The sequence below is a fragment of the Equus asinus genome, chromosome 2 (assembly GCF_041296235.1).
Source record: "Equus asinus isolate D_3611 breed Donkey chromosome 2, EquAss-T2T_v2, whole genome shotgun sequence".
Taxonomy (NCBI): Eukaryota; Metazoa; Chordata; class Mammalia; order Perissodactyla; family Equidae; genus Equus; species Equus asinus.
In genome coordinates, this window is record NC_091791.1 from 125,203,863 (window position 1) to 125,218,521 (window position 14,659).

Here is a 14,659-nt window from a genome sequence, read left to right on the forward strand (position 1 = left end):
CTGCAAGGCTTTATGGAGCCCTCACTGCCCCAGGAGCCCAGGCGGCGCTGGGAGGGAGGCAAGGAAGACTCCGTCCTGCCTTTGAGCAGCTCAGGGGCCAGTAGGGGGGCGGGGGGGGGGGGGGGGGGTGAGGCTGGCATACCCTGACCAGCGAGCAGCTGCAGAGTTGGGCTATGATAGGGGGTGCAGGGGAACCCCAAGGACTGAGCTAGGCTCAAGGCCGAAAGCCAGAAGGCCAGGCACAGGGAGCCACAGCCAGTGTTCAGGCAATGGGGAGACACTGAGAGTTCTTGAGGAGAGGAGCAGAGTGGGCAGAGCTGGCCTCAGCCCTGCCCTGCAGGTGTGCAAGCCCACAGGACAGGAGAATCCAGAGCTGAGGGGCTGGGGAGCTGAGGGAGGCACAACCATCAGGGGCTGTGGCCCAGGGCCCACCCCACACGTCCTGTCCAGGCAATCCTTGCCCTGTGCCCCAGCATCAGCCTCGTGCAGGGAGAGGGTCTTCCTGCCTGGAACTGGCCAGCCCGCCTGACCCAGATCAGGCATCTGACACCCATTCCCCAGATCATGGGCTCCTGTGGGGTGCAGGAATGGCTGGACAGATGCAGCCCCATCTTGGCCAGCCTGGACCTTGAGGTGAGAGAGCATCACACATCTCCTGGCTCCTCAGCCTTCCAGCTGTGTGGCCCTAGGCAAGTTACTCAACCTCTCTGAGCTTTGGTTTCCTCATGCACACCAGAGGACACAGTTAAGGATGAAGTGAATGATGGCCTTAAAACACCTGGCACACATAGGTACTCAAACACCCCTCTGGGCCTCAGTTTCTCCATCTGTAAAATGAAAGGGTTGAAAGAGATGGTCTATGAGGGCCCTTTCACTATACCTCTAGGGTGGGCCCAACCCTGCACTGGAGAATGAGGGTGATCCCAGCAGGATCAGACCCAGCTCTAGTGCCCGCTCACCAAGTCCTGCCTCCCTGGGCCCAGGTGCCAGGTGCAAATGGCAAGATGACACTGAACCCATCTAGAGGCCCCTTAGCTCCAACCAAGGACTTCAGGTTCTCTGCCCCACCCCCACTGCAATGTGAACCCCAGATCCACTGTCCAGACTGCCAGGGGATGGATAGGCAGAAGGGCAGTGGCTGCTCTGATCCCACCTGACAAGTGTGGGGAAGCCTGCCATGTCCCATTCCGCCAAAAGTCTCCTGGAAGCTCCTCCTTCCCAGGGACCGTGTACTGCTTTGCTCCTGAGGACAGTGTGAGTCTCCTAACTGAGGTTTCTCTCTTCACTCTGACCACCAGGAAGCACAGGGCCAAATAGCCCAACATCAGGCCCTGTGTGTCCCTGTTCTGATATTCCCCAATCCTTTTCTTCCCTTCTTCCCCATCTTATCTTCCCTGCCCTGGATTATATCTATCTTGGTGTCACATCTGCTTGGAAGCTCTCACAAACACTTGATGGAATAAGGTGAGTATAAATAGATAACACGTAAAATGGTGGGGAAAACCCCACCCATGTCTCCTCCCCAGGTAATGGAGGACTCAGGGCCTGAGGCCTGGGGAAGGGAGAGGGGGTAAGTCGAGGCAGGCTCCAGCACTGTTCCTCTTGACTCTGGCCTCCAGCTGCACACAGGAGCTGGGAGGGCCCTGCTCTCCTCCTGGAACATTGTATAGCCTAATAATGACACTGACGGCTATAACGGGAATGTACCAAGTGCCTGCTGTGTGCTGGGCACCACTCCTAGCACAGCACAAAGCCTCCAGTTAACCCTCTAACAGCCTTGCCAGAGGGCCTGCTACCATTTTCCCTTTTCCAGATGAGAAAACTGAGGCCCAGAGAGTTTAAACAACACGTCAAAGGTCACACAGCGGGTAGGTGCTACAGCTGGGATGCACACCAGGCTGTGAGATGCCACAGCCAGTTCTTAACAACTACTCATACTGCCTTAGGTGGCAGAAAGGACATTGTGGGGGTGGGGGGCTCAACATGACATCCTGCCTGAGACAAGAGCCCAGTCCCTGTCCTCCACCTTCTGTCCTTCTGTGTCTGGACTGGCCCAGGACAGGCTCTCCCCATCCTTCCAGCTGCATAAGCAGGCATCAGGCCTGGGGTGTGGGGAGTTGGAGGGGTGGGACACATTTACTCCACATGTAGCAATGAGGGGACAAGCAGGCAAAGGGGGTCACCAGACACTTTGGGGTAGCAGGGCAGGAGGATAAGGCAGGACTTTGACATCAGAGTGGCCTGTGCTACTTCTGAGCCTCAGCTTCCACATCTGTAACATGGGAACAGTAAGAACCTGCCAGCAGGTTCAGCTGAGGTGATGTGTATCAGATGCTTCCCTCAGGCCTGGCTCCTCAGGGCCTTGAGGGGATCACCCACTGAGCAAAACCAGAGCTGGGCCCTGCCAGCCCCACCCCACCACTCGGGTCAGAATCTTGCCCCGCAACTGCCTAGCTGTGTGACCTTGGGCAGGTCACTATCCCCCTCTGGCCGCAATTTCCTCAATAATAGAAAGGACATAACAGAAAAATGATCACCTACCCACGCTTGGCATACAATATCTTAGCCACTAATTATTTTTATTATCCCAGAGCACCTTGCAGCCCTGGGCACCCCTCCTTCTTGGAAGGCAGGCTGGGTGGGCAGCTGGACAGAGTCAGGGGAGTGGTTCCCAAGAGTGTGGGAGAACAGGCGAAGCCCAGGCACTAGGCTCCAATGTGGAAGCCACCCCCAGGTACCAATCCTGTAGGAGGCAGTGGAGAGCCGCCCCACTGCCCTCCTTTCCCAGAAGGCTTGCTGCTGAGGGGGGCAGACATCAGCGCACAGCCACACACGCACAGTCTCGTACATCCGGGAGCATGCACGACCACTGCCCGGGACAGCCAGAGCCTGGCGCTAGAGCCCACCCATTCCTGGCGCCCTGCAGCCACCCCCTGACCCCAGGGCATAGGACACAGGTGGGGTCAATCCCAGTTCTGCCTCTTCTTCGACTTCCCTCTATGGTCCTGTTCCCCATGTGGAAACAAGGCTGACACTATCCCCTCCTGTAGGAGGAACAAGTGATGTCACATGTGTGACGAGCCTGAGCCAGGTGCCCCTCCTTCTCCTCCTCTGCTCTCCTCCTGGCCCTATCTCTGCCTCCCTGCACCCCGTGAAAGCAGCCTCCCTATTTCCCCACAGCTCCGAGATTTCACCCTCTGTGCCCACCTCAACGCTGGCGGCCAAGAGCCCCAGGCACCAGAGCAGGGAAAGCGCCCTCCAGCCTCACACCCAGCGATGCGCCTGGCAGCCCTCAGGAACTGACAGCCAGAGGGAGGCAGCAGGAAAGAAGCCAGAGCCACCTCCCAACCACAACCACAGGGACTGGAGCACAGAGACCCAAATCCCGCTGGCTTCAGCCTGAGCTGGCTCTGCCACACACACCCCCCCCCCCCATGACGGCAACCAGCCACCAACCCTGGCGATAAGAATAGCTCCATTGACAGGGCCCTCCCCACATGCCAGGCCATGGTGAAAGGCTTCTCGTGCATCATCTCATCTAATCTTAACATCCTTACGAGGAAGCAACTGTTGTGCCCATTTTACAGATGAGGAAACGGAAGCATAGAGAGATTAGGAAACTTACTTGAAGTCACACAGCTCACAAGTGGTGAAGCCAGATGGTCTGGCTCAGAATTTGACCTCTTTATACTTTTCTGCTAAGTCCCCCCAGCCCCAGCACCTCAGAAATGCCCAGGACCAGAGGTCTGGTGGGACAGAGGAGAGGGCAATGGGATCTCCCTTCTCTGCTGGGCTGAGGTGAAAATCAAAGTCACAAAGCAGTGTTTGAGGCCTATACCCTCTGACCTTTAAAGCTGAAAAGTGAGTCTCCAAGAAGAAGATGTCCCCAAGAATAGGATGTCCCTTAGGGCACAGGCCTGACACCCAGCCCCATCATTCTCCTGTGTGAGAAATGGGGCGGTCCCAGCTTGGGTCAGTGTCTCTGGCGCACTCGGAAAGTCAGGCCACAGAACTCTGGCAGCGATGATGGGGTCGGGGCAAGCCCACCAATTCAGGCGAGACCCTCTCTCCAGGCCTCCTGGGCCATGCTGCGTGGGCCCAGGCCCCTTCTGGAGTGTCCCTCAAACTCCTGGTTCTCTCAGACAGGTGTCCGCCCCTTGGTGCCCACATGGGGCTTCACCTGAGGCAGGGCGTCCGCCGAGGCTGAGAGCCTGGACTGCAGGCGGAGCCGGGAGCCCGCGTCCCGGTGCGACCTGCGGCTCCTCCTGCCCTCTGACAGATGCTACTGTTGTAACCATGGCTCTCAGACTTCTATAATGCCTCCCTGCAGGCTCCCCATGACACTCTGACCCACACGGGCTCTGATCCACCACAGTCTCTTCTATTCCAGAGATTCCACGGGGCCATCCCATGAGTCATAAATAATCGCATGCACATCAGATGCTGGATCCAGGTGTGCTTCAGCTTCAGCCTTGTGGACTTGAACCTGCCCCTTCCCAGCTCTGCCCCGGAACAGCATCCCTGCTGCTGATTCCTGCATCTGTGGGCCCCCCACCAGAGTCGCTTGCCCACCCTCCTGCCTGTTTCCAGGCCCTCCTGAAGTGAAGCAGCCACCCCACACTGCCACAGCTCCGCAGGGTCTGGGACAAGCGCCGGGAGCTTGCACTTGCTGAAACAAATGGGGCGGGGGCCTGCTTGGGTGCCCAAGGGGTGGCGGGCTGGGGAGGGCAGCTGAGGGCAGTCACTGTGGGGTAGCTTCTAGGAGGGGACAAACTCCGATCAGAGGGGCTCTCAGCGTGCAGGCATGGAGGAGAGTGAAGTGGGTCATGTACAGGAAGGGTGGGTGTGCCCCAAGCCACCCAGCGGCCCCATCCCTGTGGACTATGGCCTGGTCCAGACAGCGCATCCCCACTGACTTAGTGCAGCCTCCTGCTCCCATCCCCCATGCCATGGCTTCTCTGGGGACAGACTCTAGCTCCTGGGGCCTGGCCAGGGGACGTAGTGACCAAGGGTGTAGCCTCCAACCATGCCCCTCCCCTTGGGAGGCTCCAAACTGGGAGGTAATGTGCAGGGTAGTGGGCAGTGATGGGTAGACTGTGGGGCCTGGAGAGGGAACCTGGGCCGAATCCTACTTCAGCCACTAGGGTCCATCCTCACCCTCTCAGCCTCAGCATCCCACCTCTAGGAAGGGAACAAACTGCTCCCTCTCACGGGTTATGTTGTTAAGATTAATGAGCTAATTAAAGTGTGAGAAAAGTTTCTTGTAGACTTAAAAGAGGCGATCAACCATGGCAAATTCATAAGAATGAACAACCCTCCTCCAGGAAGTCTGCCTGGATTGGATCCACTGGAGGCAGTTGCTCCTTGATAGAATGGCAGGGAGGCTGCGCTGGCCTTTGCAGGGGTGTCTGAGCTGCAGAGGGCTGCTCTTCTTTGTTCCCCAGAGTCCTGCAGACTCTTCCCAATAACCAGTCCCACCCCATGTCTCACCCCAGGCTCTGTGCCTGCGGAACTCAGTCCACAAGGCAAAGTAACTGATGTGTGTTTTAACATTTATTGAGCACCAACTGTGTGCCAGGCTCTGAACTTGGCCTTCTCCACACACTACAACATCCAGAAGGATGCACTGTGAGGAGCCCCCTGTTACACACGAAGAAACACAGGGGAGTGGATCACACAGACAGGGGAGAAGCAAAACTCCAACTCGTCATCTCAGTCAGCCCTGCTGTGTGCTGTGTGGCAGGGTTAGGCCAGACAGGGGTGGAGGACCGGATGAGGGTGCAAGACCAGTAGCCCCATCCTCAAGCGCCCCCTGCATCCCACCTGCTGCTGCTAACAGTGTCACCTCCCCCTCCACACCCCTCCACTCCCTCCTGTGCATGGAGGTGAGGCTGACTCAGCAGACACACTTGGGCCCCCGACGCCAAATTAAAGCCAGAAGCCCTCCTAGAAATCGCCCACTCAGCAAAGCCCTCCTTGGAACTCAAGTCCGAGAAGACACAGGAAGCCGGGGGAGGGAAAAGTGTCTGCTCCCAAACCTGCTGGGGCCTGGCCTTGCAGCCCCTCATTGAACTGTGTTTCCCAGCACGGGAATCACGTCCCGCGAACACTGACTCATCGCAGAGCACAGCCAGGCCCCTGAGGCCCAGACCAACCACCTAGAGCACTGCAGCCTCAGCTGATGCCCTGGCCTGCCCCCAACAGCCCACAGCTCTGCCCCCTGCTTAACGAGGGGCCTCCAGGACCCCTGAGCCTCACTCCTGGCTGGTGCCTGGGCCAGGTACCCCCAGGACCCCAAAAGCTGCTCCCCAGGAGCCCCCCGGCACCCATAACCCTGATCCTGTCAGACCAAGAAGCCGCCCTCCTCTCTTCCTCCTGCAAGCTGATTCCCAAGCCCTCCCACCCACTTTTTCACCCTGGGACTCAACAGCACCCCCAGGAGCATGGCCAGAGGAAGGCAAACGTGGGTTCCAGAAGATGGGAGAAGAGAAAGGGGTGGGGCAGAGAGAGGGCTGAGCAGAGGAAGACGACGCCCCTGCAACCTGCCCTGCACACACACCCGCGGTCACCAACCAAGACAGCGCCTGCTTACCTCCCAGGGGTGCCAGTGGGCTCAGGGGCTCTTCAGAGGGACACCTGCAGAGAGATAGCAGGGAAGAGGTGAGATAACAGCTGAACGAGGCCCACAGACTCCTCACCCACGGGACCCGTCCTGCAGCCAACCCCACCCAAGCCTATGCCCGCAGCCCTGGGGCAGGCAGACCAGGAGGAGACCTGGCCCCTGCCCTCTGGGAGCCCAAGGACACCAGATGCACCCACAGTCAAGAATGCACTTTCCGTAAAGCAAGCCCCGGGGCTGCAGCTGCCCGGTTGGCCACAGGAGGGACACAGTCATCCAGGAGGCGCCCTGCCACAGGCCCATAGCTCCGCGTGGGCCCTGAGGGGCGTGCACCCCAGACAGAGCAGCTGCCCCCATTCACCCACACTTGCCCATGGCAGGAGGAGCGGGAGTTCTCTGGCCCCTGGACGCACAGCACTGTTCCTCAAATCCTTCCTCCTGGGGTCAGATGTGGTGGCCAGAAAAGAGCATCCAGTTCCTCTCCTTCACCACCGACTAGGACCTTGACCTGGATCATCTCAGCTTTGTCACTGGTTCACTCTGTGACCCCAGGCCAGCCCTTTCCCCTCACTGTGCCTTGATTTCCCCATCAGTACCAGCAGGTGCATCAAGAGTCACCTGGAAGGCTTGTGCAAACACAGCTTGCTGGGCTCCATTCCCAGGGTTTCTGAGTCAGCAGGTCCAGGGTGGGGCCTGAGAATCTGTATTTCTAACAAGTTCCCAGGTGGTGCATCACACTTTGAGAACTGCTGGTCTAGATGTGTCTGGCCAGCAAAGTGCATGGCCCACACCCTCAAGGAGTTCACAGGCTAATTGGGAAGACACACACACACACGCATGCACGTGCATGCACACACATCTGACTCAAAGCAGCCACAGCAGGAAATTTCTAACCACCAAGGAAATCTGATAGGAGCGGGCTGTGCAGTCAGAAAAGGCTTCCTGGAGGAGGTGAAGACCTACATTACCATTTTCACACATTGCAGTTTTATTCTTACACAGGTAATTCATGCCAGCTCCCTCCTGTTAGGAGCTCTGATGGCAGAGGTCTGGAGAGCAAACGCTCACTCCGGATCCTATCTCCAGAGTCCTGACTGCCCTTCAGGGTGAGACTCTCACTGGGCTTCTGCACACCCATGCATAAAGGTGCACATGTGTGTGCATACAGACACATGGGGTTAGACACCAGGGGCATAGCTTCTGTGCAGGTGTGTGACTGTGGTCCTCACTTAACAGTCGACTGGGGACCTCTCCCTGTCCATACACAAAGATAACAGTAATCGCTGCCGTCCTCACTGAGCGCCTACTGCTTGCCAGGGTCGAGCGGTGTGTGCATTAACCCTCTAATGTTCACAATGGCCCTAAGCTGGGTGCTGCTGTCATCCTAGTTTTGCAGATGAGAAAACGGAAGTGCAACGCAGTCATTAGCATCCTGCCCAAGGACACCCAGCCAGGAGCGGCTGAGCCATGAGGTGCCAGCGTCTGTGCTCTTGACAGGGTGCTGCACCGAGGAGCTGCATGGGGGCTTACCCTCACCTGTTTAACCAGACCCCCGAGATGAGTGCTCAGGGGGTTCCAATTTTTTATTTCAGGTATTGCTGGAAAACAGTATCCTGCCTCTTTGTGCACATGTGCAAGTATGTCCAAAGGGTAGGTCAAAGGGTAAACATATCTTAAATTTTGATACTCACTGCCAGATTGTCCTCCAAAAAATGTCTGTACCAATGCCCAGCTGCCCATTTTCCCCTGTGAACACCTACTTAAGAACAATTCCCATTTACTGTGTGCAGTAAGCGCCAGATTCAGCAACATCTGGGTTGTCATCTCCATTTTGCAGATGTGGAACTGAGTCTCAGAGAGGTTAAGCTGCTTGACCAAGGTCACGCAGCTAGGAAAGAGCATATCAGTTTGCCTCAGTATCATGAAGGAAGGGAGGGAGGGATATTTCTTGACCCCACATGCCCTTCCATTTTTCTGCTCTCTTTTATAGCAAAACTCAAGAGCTGTCTCTCCTCAGCATCTCAGTCTCCACTCTCTCACCTCCCATTCTCCCTCTCTCCTCTCTAGTTGGGCTTCCATCCCTACCACCCTGAAAAACCGCTCTGATCAAGGTTCCCAGAAACCTCAGTTTTGCCAAACCCAGTGGTCATTCTCTGACATGACTGGCTGCTTCCTCCGTCAGGAAACACTTTATCTCTGGGCTCCCAGGATTCAGCCTCTCCTGGTTGTCCTCCCACGCCTTCTTCCCCTCGTGCCTCACCTCCCTCCAAACATCCAGAGGCTCACTTCTCTCTGCTGTCTGCACAGTCCTTGGCTGGTCTCGCCAGGTTGGTCGTGTGGCTTTAAATCGCAGCCATGCCCCCCGAGCTCTCTCTCCAGCCCCAGCTCTCTCCTGAGCACCAGCTGTGCGTATCCACAGGCCTATGTGTCATCTCCACTTGCTCATCTAACAGACCTGTCCAAAACAGAACTCTTAATTTTTATGACCAAAATTACATCTCCCTCAGCCCTGACTCCTATTCTCCTCACCCCACACCCAAGCCACCAGCAAATTCTGTCAGCTCTACCCGACACACACCCAGAACCTGCTGCCACCCTGGCATCTTCTGCCCTCGCCAGCTCCCTGCTCCCACCCTGGCCTCAAACTATCACAGCAGCCACATAATGGTACAAATCAGATGCTGTCAGTACCCTGCCATAAGCAACCACGGCAGAGAGAATCAAGTCCAGACTCCTCAAAGCCTGCCTGCTGCTCAGCGCTCACCTTCCACCACAATCCACCCTCTCCCTGCTGGCCGGACTCAGGGCCTCTGTCCATGGTCCTCATCAGCCTGACCGCTTTCCCCAGACTCTCCTATTCTTCTGTTCCAATGGGACCTCCTTTACCTTCCCTGGGCACCCGAGGTCAAATGCCCCACGCACCCCAGTCACTCCCATTTGTCAGAGTCTTTATCCCCACCTGACATCATCCTGCTTGTCTGTTTGTGTCCTTGTTTCTCATGTGTCTCCTCATCATAACATAAACTCTGTGAGGCAGGGAGGAACGGGTCCATCTTGCCCGGCTCTGCATCTGCCTCTATACTATGCGCCATGCTCGGTACGTGGTGGATGCTCAGTAAATATTTGTGGCAGGAAGGAAGGAAGGAATAGGCAGAGCCAGCTCTATCTGGCTCCAAAGGCTGTGCTCCTATTCCCTACACAAACTACCCCCATCTGAAGAAGAGGGAAGGAGGTGGAGGGCACACCCAGCAGGGCAGGAGCCTCTGGGCAAAGGCAGGGAGGTGAGGACAGGTTGAGATAGGCGGCTGGAGGGACAGATGCACACTGGAGAGCAGTGGGGCCTGGGGCCTCCCTGGAATGCCAGGCCCAGCAGCCCTGCCCCCCCGGGGGGGGGGGGGGCGCGGTCTAGGGCTCTCACACCTGCCAACCTGTCCCATGCAGGAGGGAGCCTCGGGGGGCAGCCGGCAACTGAGCACAACTGGCAGGGGGCCAGGATGCCTGCCAACAACTGGCGCAGCTGCCAGGCAGCCAAGTAATCGTGTTAGCCAGCGGAAATTGGTCCAGGGAGTTTTCTCCCTTCGCCTCTTGTTTCTTTCTCTTCCCCTCCCTCCTCGGAGCTACAAGACTCGGAAGATTGATCTTTGCCTGAAACAGAGGAGATAACTCGATATAATGAACTCCACTGTCCCTCTTGCTGCTTGGAGCTTTTAAAAAATTTAAAAGAGCTGGGGACAAAAAAGCTTGTCCTCAGGGCTCTCTGGGGCTACCCCCATTGCAAGCCCATGGCCCTGCTCATGCCCCTCTCCCAGCTCTCCATCTGCCTCCTTCCCCCTCTTTTTCCCTTGGGATGCCTTGATGGAACAAAGGTTAAAAATATCCCCTTTCTCTTGCAGGTTTTAAAAATAATTTCATTGAAGTCAGGGCTGCATCTACCAGTTGCCCTGCCTCCCACAGCCCCTGCCCCCAGGGCCGCCCCCGCTCCCCAGAGTCACCAGCCAGCCCAGGGGTGACAAGCTGGCTTGGTCCACCTGTTCTCAAAGCATTTCCGAAGAGAGCTGGCAGGACCAGGCCCGCCCATGGAGGCGCTGCCAGAGATGGCTTTTGTTCCAGCAAACCCCTCTTTAAAGAGCCGCCTGATGACACAAAAAGGGGCACAGCTCCGACCAGGACCCAGGCTCTGCTGCCACCTCACGGAGGTCTGTTCCTCCTCGCGTTAGCACCCACCTCAGCCTGCAGCCCCTCCAGCCTGGTGTTCATGGGCTGTGTGCCCTGTATGCATTCATATAGTCAATCAACATTTATTGAGCATCTACTCAGTGCTAGACACTGGGCTAGGAGCCAGGGACCCAGGGGGCAATCAAACCCTTCTGATTCATGCCCTCAGTGGCCTTGAAGCCTGGTGGACAATCAGTGGTCACACTGGGGTGGGGGGAGGGGGGCGTTGCACTGGGATGAGGGCTTTAAAGGAAAGATCGGGTGCCCTGAGAGTATGGACAGGAATCAGGGAGGGCTTCCCTGAGGAAGTGTCCTTGGAGCAGAGATCTGCAGGACAAGCAGGGGACCACCAGGCAGGGGGCATGGGTGGAAGGCTCCAGGCATTATTGGGAGCATCTGCTCTCACGAACATGCCACTCAGTCTGGGGCCTCTCCCCTGGTGCTCACTGCCTGTAAAATCCCATGATTCCTTACCTGGCATTCAAGGCCCTTCCTAAGCTGACCTCTGTCCCCAAGACCTCCTCATCTCCAGCCTCCCTCTTCAAGATGCAGCTCAAATCTTGCCTCCTTGGCCCCAGGGCAGGAGTTGCAGCTCCCTGTGGGCTCCCACAGCAGCACAGACTACACGGGCCTGTGCTATCCAGCAGCACAGGCCATGTCGATCAGTCTGTGTAGCTGGAGCCCCACACAGAGATAGAAGTGTGTGCCAAGGAGAAAGAAGCATCCGGGGACACCATCAGAACACTTAGACTCAGATCAGTGAGGGCTGAAGACATCAGGGAGAGCTTCCTGAAGAAGCAGGCTGGGGCTCTGAATAAATAGATTTGGACAATGGAGGAGGGGGTCCAGGGCAGCAGGGACAGAGCTCAGGAAAGGCCTAAGGAAGTGAGCACTGGAAGACTGAGGCCTGCCTAGGCTGATCTCTAACCTGCAGCTCCCAAGAAGTCAAGTTGGAGAGGGGGAAACTGGGGCTCAGAGACAGCTGATGCTTCTGCTAGGCTCTGCAGCCAGGCAACAGTGGCAGGGAGGATGCTGTTCAAAGGTGGCAGTAGCCTCCCTGGTGCCCTGAAGCAGTCGCTGTCCACTAACACCCTCTCCGCCAGAAGAGCTCATGGGCCAGAAGGCAGGCAGCTACCACACCACGTGGCCTGTGGAAGGGCCATGGGATCCTGGAGGAGGAGCGCAAACCTGGGCTGGGGAGACAAGAGACCCCTGAAGTGGCTCTCTGAGAAGGAGACATTTGCTGGGCTAGGAAAGACATTCCAGGCAGGGGACATCCTGGGCAAGGCCCCAGAAGTGCCTCCCCCAGATGTGCTTCTCTGCCCCCCAGGGATTCTGGCCTGGCTGGGCTCCTGGGAACGTGGGTCAGCCCACCCAAGCCTGAGCCTTGAAGGAACCAACTCCCTCCCCACCTACCACAATGTCCTAAGAGGCTACTGTAGGAAATTCCTGGGACCTGCCCTGGCCGGTCTCAGGTTTTCAGTCCTCCACTTTGGGGCCCTGAGGCGCGACTTCCTCTCAGCCCCTTGGGTTGAGAATACAGCAGAAGCTAAGGGTTCTTGCCTAAGAAGGCCCCTGGCATTCCCCCAGGGCCCTCAGCCTAGGCCTCAGTAGCCCCCAGAGCAGCCCCAGAAACAGGGCTTGGCCCAAGGAGGGGCAGGCAACAGGTCTCACAGACCACACTGTGGCCGGCTGCTCTTCCCAGGGCCCACCACTGCCAGTGAGAAGAAAGGTCCAGCCTGACCTTGTGGTTCTGCGGGCAAGTGGCCTCCTTCAGCTTCCCTGATGTGGCCCCCTGGGGCTGTGGGCTCTGCCGGCCTCAGGGACACCTGGAGGTACAGGAAGTTCAGTGTAACCAGCCCTGCCCTGCTGCTGGGGCCAAAGCCCTGGTCCCCACACAGACCAGGGAAGCCTTGCCCGGAATGTCCAAACACGAGGCTTCCCAAGACCTCAGCTGAACCCAGAAAGCAGAAGGGTCGAGAGGAAATTGGGGTTTGGATGGAGGGAGAGAGAGTCTGGTCGGGGAGAGGAGTGAGAGGAGCTTGAGCCATACTCAGTGGGCAGAGCCTCGAATATCAGGCAGGTGGAAATGCTGGGCATCATTCCCTGTGCCCAGTAGCTCCACGGACCCATCCAAGCAGAGGAGAGGGGTCTTCATCCACTTACTGGCAAAATGAGGCGCTGGGCAGAGGGGCTGCTCCAGGGGAGCTAACCTACCCAGTTAAGCCCCCAAGCCCAGCTCAGGCCAGGCCAGAGAAGCTGCAGTGGACATGTGTGGGGCTGAACATTCTCTCCTAAGTCTCTGAGCAGCCCCCACCCCCAGCCTCCCTGACCAGCCCCACGAGAGCTGCCCCAGCCTGCCACTGCACCTTCTCCCCATGGCCTCTGGGGGCAGAGTCACAGCAGACATGGTGTAGATAGCTGGCATAGCAGCTCACCTACCTCTCAGCAGCTCTCTGAGGGGGGTGGCAGCATCCCCCCTTACAGACAGGGAAACCTAGGCTGGGTAGAAGCCACAGAGAACACCGCTCCCAACCCAACAACGTGAAGAAGTCAGATGATCTGCAGAATCATAACATCTATCCAGCTCATCAGAGAGCTGAGGCCATGAGGCACCCAGGGGAACCACACTGCAGTGGGTGACAGGCTGCTCCAAGGAGACCAGGGCATGCGCCGGCTTCACCTTCGGCAGAGACGGCGCTGCCACACAGCAGGTAAGCAGAACACGGCTGCAGGTATAAGAAGTCTTAGGGGCCAAGTGTGGGCCAGCATGACCATTTAGATCCTGGGAGTCCCAGACACAAGAGGCACCTGCCCTCACCGCCAGCTCATTTTCACGGGCCCCCATGATGCTCACAAGGGGCATGGTGGGAGAAAGGAGAAGGACCCCTCAGTGGTGCACAGGCAGGACCCCTAGCCCATCACCCCAAACTCTCTGGTGCAGATGGTGGGAGAAATGAGCATGCTTGACAGAAAGGGCAGGGAGGGGTGGGGGCGCAAGAGTACACCTTGGCTCTCCTGAATAACTCCCTATGCCCCGCATCCTCCTCATCCTGCCAGGAGGGGTCTCGCTGGAGGATTTGGGCAACCCCCTCTCCTCTCTGGGCTCCTTCCCTCCATCAGCCACATCCACCTCTAGCACACCTCCACCAGGCCCAGGGTCATGCGAGTGGGCCTGTGGGGAGCCCAGGGGCCAGGCGGAGAGGACAGAGAGCCCCAGGGCCCACACCTCCTCTGGAAAGGGAGGAACGCGACCCCGACCCCCTACACTGGAACTGAGGGGCTGAGAGGGCACAGAATCTTGGGGGTGGGGATCAGAGCCGAGGCTTCCTGGCCTCAGGCCTGTGCCCCACGCCCTTGCTAAGGAGCCCCAGTCTAAAGAGGCTTGGCAGGGTTTGCCTCATTCGCCTTGAAGACAGAATCTACCCTGGGCACAGAGTGGGGTGATTTTCTTTTCCCTCTCCTCTAAGAGCCTTTAGACAGTCAAATTAGAGCTTGATATAAAAGCAGAGGCAAAGACATCAAGTTCGGGAGTTATTCTCAAGTTAACGAGCAAGTGTGGAGGACAGAGGGATGCAGGAGGAAGGCTGAGATTTGCTGCGATGGAGGTGGGGTGAAGGATGGAATGCAGAGCCCCCGGGCTGAGGCCTGCTCCTGGGGAGAGGGACAGCAAGGAGGGCAGCTGAGTGGGCTCCGCAAGGACCGGGGGGGGGGGTGCTGCTGGGATCCAGTTGGGGGACCCTCCCAATCAGGCACAAAAGGTGGAGGTCTGAGGAGCCTGTGCAGTGAGTGCTGGGAGCCCAGGGAGCAGCTGGATGGTCTGCC

The 14,659-nt window shown here is 57.7% G+C and overlaps 1 protein-coding gene across 4 annotated transcripts in view; it reads right to left on the reverse strand.

The window, feature by feature from the left end:
* Positions 1–14,659, reverse strand: part of LINGO1 (leucine rich repeat and Ig domain containing 1) — a 211,764-nt gene that overhangs the window by 119,769 nt on the left and 77,336 nt on the right. For all 4 annotated transcript variants that reach the window (XM_070497553.1, XM_014841419.3, XM_070497559.1 and 1 more), the window contains exon 3: positions 6,593–6,636. The gene's annotated coding sequence lies outside the window, so the exon portion shown is untranslated. The remainder of the gene's footprint in view (positions 1–6,592; positions 6,637–14,659) is intronic.